General features: G+C 47.5%; 1 long non-coding RNA gene across 1 annotated transcript; it reads right to left on the bottom strand.

The window, feature by feature from the left end:
* Nucleotides 1-2,757: 2,757 nt before the first annotated feature.
* LOC136373272 (uncharacterized) lies at nt 2,758-5,951 on the bottom strand. Its single transcript, XR_010745610.1, has 2 exons — nt 5,643-5,951; nt 2,758-3,187 (listed from the first exon to the last, which is right to left on the bottom strand). It is a non-coding gene; the product is annotated as an uncharacterized lncRNA (long non-coding RNA).
* Nucleotides 5,952-6,844: the final 893 nt, after the last annotated feature.

Below are 6,844 nucleotides of genomic sequence, written 5' to 3'. Positions count from 1 at the left end.
TGGCCCATTAAGGAGAGATAACTCCTGGAGGGAGTTATCTCTGAGTCATGCATAAGGTATTGATGGCCCATTAACTGAAGATGGTGATAGAATACATCTTAAACTACAACCCAGGACACACGTCTGTGTCTATCAGCCGGAGTACCTGCATCATCTCCGGAGACCCCAGACCGTATTTACCAACCCTATCTCGAAGATCAACCAACGCTTGCCAAGACAAATGGGCATGTTTCTTGCGACCAGCTTCCCGAAGCACAGGGAAAGCTCGCAGATCGCCCGTCGAGGCATCTTCATCCTCCGAACCCTGTCCACTAGACTCCACGGGGACAGAGGCAGGTGCCTGTCTTGCAGCACCTGCAGAGCTGGGGAATTCATCCCTGCCCTTCAGGGGGCGCCGTGCCGAACCACGGCTACCCACTGCATCAGCCTTGGATCGGACGTCCTCCCAAAACCGTGTGCTGTCCCGCGGCCGGACTGTCACCTGACACGGTGGCAGCGTCCAATGGCCACCTGAAGGCGACTCGGCAACCCGGGACCCCTTGCCATGGGTGAACAGCGGCCTGTCGCCAGCTGCGCCGTCCCCCCTAAAAGTAAAAACTGCGGAGCCGCTCCGGCTCAGCGCGGGGGGGGGAACGCAGCGCCTTGAGGGACTTGCCGTGCGGCACCGCTTCCAAGGACACGGGCGATTGGGGGGGAGAAGCCACGGGAGAAGGAGGGGGGCTCGCGGGGGGTGAAAGACTCGCTGGAGAGCCAGGCTGTACAGCCCGAAGGCCACCCGAGCGCCACCTCCCCCACGCATCTCTCGGCGGAGCCACGGCTGCGGGAGGGGCTTCGGTCACCGCTCCCAGCACGGTCCCCCCGGCCGCCCGAACTCCAATGGTGGGCGGCCCTCCCGCCCGCTGCGGGGCCGGCCTCTCACTCTCCGGGGCCGGCCTCTCACTCTCCGGGGATGTGCCCCCCCGGGCAGACTTGGCTGGCCGCCCGGAGGCGCGCCCGGAGCCGTGTGGGGACTGCGGGCCCCCGCCGCGCGGGTCCGGGGCCGCTTCGCTCGGCCCCTCGGGACGGCACGAACCCACGCCGTCCTCCTCCACGAAATATCTCGTGAAATCCCACAATGAGGGCAGTCCACTGTGACCGCCCCCCCTCCCCGGTCCAAACGCGCTCTTGGCGCTTCACTCTCCGGGAATGCACGGGGAGGGGAAGGGACCTTCTGCTGCCGCCTCCGCGGCACCGGAGTCGGCGGCGCTGGTAGCGCCGGTCCCGCTGGGCTTCCGCAAGTCCTAAGATCCCCCGCACTCCAATGCTTGTGGGGTGCGGGTACGGGCGAGATCCGCTCCGCGGGCCCCGCGCCCTCCTCAGCTGCCGCGCTGAGGGAGGACAGGCTTTCCTCACTCCCGCGCCTGAGTGGGGCAGGAATCGGTGTTCCCGCCGGCACCGCGCGAGCGGGGGTAGGGGCTAAATCCCCTCCGCTCCAGCGGCGCGAACGCGCCGCTGCAACAGGAGAAAAAGCACCACTATCTCCCCTGGGACCTAGCCCGGGAGACAGCATCAGGCTGGAGCCATCCTTTGAAGCTCCAGAACTGGGAAGCTGCGTACCGAGCAGCATCCTTTCCAGCCTTTTCCAGGTCATTAGCAACCACAAAAATCCACCCCAGCATCCGCCTTAAACTCGTGCAGTAGGCGGGACCCTAAGGTCTGCCACTCCAATGTGGAGAAAGCAGCCTGAACGGTACAGAAAAAAACATGGATTCTAGCATAATCGAAAAATTCTTGGAAGTCCTCTCTAGATACAGAGGCTTCCTCCCTCTCCAGGACCCCAAACCAAATGTCCATCACGAGGGCATTGAGACATTATTTTGAAGAATAAACGACTTTAGTTAAACTAGATACTGCTGACGTAGACTTCCCTTTGCTAACTAGATATTGTTGAGGTAAACTTCCCTTTGTTAACAGAAGCAGGATTTAAGGAACCGATAAATCAGGAGACCTGTCAACTTAATCAATAGACTCCAAGAATACAATGTGATCATAAATCAGATAGTCTTGAGAAAACAGGATCCAGGTGTCACCAACACTAAAAGGTTAAAAAGTCAAAGTGAGGAAGACGCATCTTACTTCATCATTTTGAGACCCCACCCCATAAGAAGGACCACCGACTCATTTCAAAGAACAAACTACGCATGCTTCATTGCTTTTTGGCTAATTACCATACAAAGCAGGGAATGGTGACACGCGGAAAAACTCTAAAACTCAGAGACAAAGTTAGTTTTAAAGTAGGTATGTAATTTATTCAGCGCTGGGCGGGATGCAGGGTAGTTCCCCAAAGGCACCCGCGCCCCTCACTCACTACCATTTTCTTTTATCCTCTAGAATGTTACATATGCATCAAATTTCACAATACACCTATGCATATTCATTCCTTGGCTCCTCCTCTCTCCGCTTCGTATATTAATTGTCTTATCAGTCCTTTGCGCCTGCGCAAGTGTCTCTGGTGGTCGTCCTGGGGGTCTCAGAGATGAAGAAGGATAGTCTTCCTCAGAGATGAACTTCTGACCTTGCTGTCTTGCGCATGCCCACTGATCCTCTGGTCATATTTCAAGCTTTGAAGCCAGGCTTATCTAGTCCTTGGTGCTTGAGGCGCCTGCCAGTTCTAGTGTCCTTGGTAATCCTGCCTTCCTGTCTTTTATCCTTATCAGACACCTGCACTCTACCCCCTGCTGTTACACACCATCTGAATGCCTATCCATTAATTAGTACTTGAGTTTTAATATCCTCTAGTTTCTAACCCCATATTTCAGTCCCCCCTTTTCAATAAGGCAGTAAATTCTTTTACTCAATATGAATTCCAGTCTTTATGATATGTGTCTCTTAGTGCCTTGCCATGTACTTGGGATAAAGAGGTTAATATTACTACTCGTTGTAACAGTTTCCAGTTCCAAATAAGCATTACAAAAGACAGGATAAAACTTACACCAACCAATATTAATAAGACAATAATGGGGTGACTCATTGTATTTAGGATCCCGGTTGCAGTGGGTGACCATCCAAAGAGTGAGTCCCACTTATTGTAACTTGCATCTTGTTTCACTCTTTGCAGAACCTTATTTATTTCTCTTGTGTCATGATGGACAGTAATTAAAGTTTGCTCTCCAGTTTTCTGAATACCTTTCAGAATTTTGGCAAGGTCCTGATGATCAATTAATTGTTTTACTAAAGTAAGATTTATCCCAATAGGTGTGGGTGATAAGTTATGATATATTGTTTTGTCAGACTTGACTAGCTGGTGGGAAACAACTGGTGCTAAATACAGGAAGTCACACCCTAAAATCTTAACGAAGTTACAAATACAGTGGTTAGAATGATCCTTGTTAAACAAAGTTACATTATCTTTGTCTATTTCTATAAAAGCACAGGAAGTCCTTAAACATACACAACCCTGACCAATATATACAAGTACAGTTCTTTGACTGGTGTTTGAATGAACCTCAAAATGACAAACACCCTGTTCCAGTATTAAGACATATATCTCGAGCATCGATTGTGTTACTCTCACAAATGAACCCTTGTTGTTCCCGGGAAATGCAAGATTCCAGATTCACAGTTTGCCATTTTTCACCCACTCTCCGTGCCCATGTTCTGCGTTCTGAAGGGTAGAGCACTGATCCTTCATGATTCAGTCCTAATGCTATAATGGGGTGAATAACATAAACTGTTGCATTGCGGATGGTGAGCACAAAAGCAGTAGCTGTGTTAATGGTTGGATCATAGGTGAAGTTTATCAGGGTCCACCAGGACTGAAATTTCTTTTCAAAATCAGTAGCATTGTCCCAAACAGCTGTTCGAATCTCAATTGGAAAGGTTCCTTCGCTTCCTTCTCTTATAACCCAGGCAGCTGTTGACTGCAACCACAACTGTGCCTATATACAGCTAAAAGCTAAGGACGTATTACTCTGAGCTATACCAAGTGCATCTATGATTAATCTATGGTCTTGGTCTTCTGCTTCTTCCTAACTTGGCAACACTTTTGAAACCTGCCACTGACTAGTTCCCAATGCCAACAAAGATGATTGTAAAGGTTGTTTTAATTTAGTTAGATCACTTGTTGCAGTGGCCAATTTGTTCATTAATATTTCTGAATCGATTCCATTCAGAACTCCTAGTCCTGTCTCTAACATTCTGGTCAGATCTCTCTGCATTCTACCCCTGGTGTATGCTTGTTTTTGCAACCATGTTGTCCAGCCCTCAAAGGATGTTTTTAGGAAGGAAGAGCAGGCTGGCTGGACTTCAGAGATGTTAGTTTGCATCAATAGTTCAACACGCTTGAGAGACCATTCCGGATTAGACTCTAATTGTTGCTGACCCATGTTCCTTATCACATATGGGCCTATTTCATAAATTTTGGGTCCAAACCTGGGTGGCGTGATCTGGGTTTGGGCTGGAGTGCTAGTGTCGGCTGTAATGGGTTTAGTTGTGGCATTTATTCTAAATTTGAAGGAGAGTCCAATTTTATCATGGGCTCAAAGGCAGACTACTTTAACAGTCTGTACTAGGGTGAAATTATACCAACAGTCCAATTCACTTGAACGACTACAAACCTCCTTGTGTTTGTCTGTGGGAGTGGATGAAGCACTAATTTGGATTGCTTTCTTATGAGTGGTTCCATTAATCAGCCGGCATCCAACCTTGATTCTTTTTCCTACAGTCCCTTGGAGTGACCACAACTTTTGTTTTTTTCTGCCACTCTTGTCTTTTATATACTCGGTTTTCATGCATAACCACAGTTGATAGGTTTAGATTCTTTATATTAGAATACTCTCCCATGGATCCAGTGTACCAGGTAAAAGCTTGGGACCAGGGCCACTCAGCATCATTCTGGCTAGAAGTATTTCCCAGTTTTTGGATTGTAATTATGATTATAAACAAGAAATTTTTTTTAATTAAGCTCTTGCAGCTTAGGTTACAAAACATTCTTACCCACCATGCACTTATTTTGTTTGGGTGAATTTTAGTTTCAGTCCTTTATCTCCTGATGTTACTTTCCAAGAAGTTTTAGGAGCTTTCTTTATTCGGGAGTGGTGAATCCAGGCATTTTGCTCTTGGATCTTAATTGCAGTGAAAGTGGTGAGAAGCACTTGGAATGGTCCTTTTTACTGTGGCTTCAAGGTCTTTTCTGTAAGAGACTTAAGATACACATAATCCCCAGGCTGTATGTCATGCACTGGCCCATCTAGCCCTCTGCTCCGAGTTCCAGGCACATGTTTCTCAATTTTTCTGAGTTGCTTACCTAAGGCTATCATATAAGCAGTCAGCCTTTCTTCCTCAATTTGGGTGGATATCCCTTTCTGTACATCATATGGTCTCCCATAAAGCATTTCAAAAGGGCTCAGCTTTTCTTTATTTCTGGGCTTAGTTCGAATCCGCAGCAATGCTAATGGGAGGGACTGGGGCCAAGGCAAATTAGCCTCTTGCCTTAGTTTCACAATTTGTTGCTTGATCAGATGGTTCATTTTCTCAACTTGGCCACTTGACTGGGGACGGTATGGTGTGTGAAGTTCCCAGTCTATGCCCAGATGCTGACTGATCTGTTGAACTATTTTTGAAATGAAATGTGGTCCCCTATCTGAAGATATTGTGGGTGGAACTCCAAAGCGTGGTATTATTTCTTGCAGCAGCACCTTGGTTACTTCCCGGGCTTTGGCAGTCCTGGTGGGGAAAGCTTCTGGCCACCCTGAAAAGGTATCTGTTAATACTAATAAATATCGATACCCCCCTTTTCTTGGTAATTCTGAAAAATCAATTTGCCACTGCTGACCAGGTCCATGACCTTTTCCAATTTGACCCAGGTTTGGTTTAGGGGTATTTTTAGGGTTAGTCTGGAGGCAAAGGTCACACTGCCGGGCCACTTGAGTGATAGTGGCATATAAGTTACTGGCAGTGATCTTTCCAATCAAGTAATTATATAAAGTGTCAATTCTCCAGTGTGTTTTCTGATGTTCTTCTCTTACTAATGGCCATAGTAAATGAGAGGGGATAACCAGTTTTCTTTCTGCTGTAACTGCTCATCCCTCCTGGTTATATGTTCCCTTTTGATTCTCAATTAACATTCTGTCCTTTTTATTGTACACAGGCTTACTTTCTAGGGAGATTTGGCCATCGGGAATCAGGGCTCCTTCTACTGTCACCTCACCTTTTGCTGCTTCTTTTGCCTCTCTGTCCGCCAGTTCGTTTCCCCCTTCCAGTTCTGAGCTTACTTTCTGATGTGCCTTAATGTGCATGATTGCCACTTTTTCAGGCAGTTGAACTGCTTCCAGCAGCCGTATTATTTCTTGTGCATGTTTAATGTTCTTCCCTTGTGAATTTAACAGTCCTCTTTCTTTCCAGATGGCTCCATGAGCATGTACTACCCCAAATGCATATCTTGAGTCTGTGTAAATGTTTATCCTCTTTTCTTTTGATAGCTCTAATGCACGAGTTAGGGCAATTATTTCTGCCTTCTGTGCAGAGGTACCTGCTGGTAACGATCCTGATTCGATCAAGTCTCTGGATGTGGTAACTGCATACCCAGCATGTCATTTTCTATTCATGATGTAGCTGCTCCCATCGGTGAACCAGGTTTCTGCATCATCCAAAGGGGTGTCTTTCAGGTCTGAGCGGCTGGAGTAAGTGGCTTCAATGGTCTCCAGGCAATCATGATGAATTGGCTCTCCTTGGTTCCCGATAAGGAAAGAAGCTGGGTTGACAATGTTAGTTTCCACTATTTCTACATCGTCTTGTTCTACCATGATAGCTTGGTATTTCAGGAATCGTTCTGGGGAAAGCCAATGGCCTCCCTTTGTTTCCAGCA

Source organism: Sylvia atricapilla, chromosome W, assembly GCF_009819655.1.
Source record: "Sylvia atricapilla isolate bSylAtr1 chromosome W, bSylAtr1.pri, whole genome shotgun sequence".
Classification (NCBI taxonomy): Eukaryota; Metazoa; Chordata; class Aves; order Passeriformes; family Sylviidae; genus Sylvia; species Sylvia atricapilla.
Note: the sequence above shows the minus strand (reverse complement) of the source record. Positions and strands in the feature narration are given on the sequence as shown.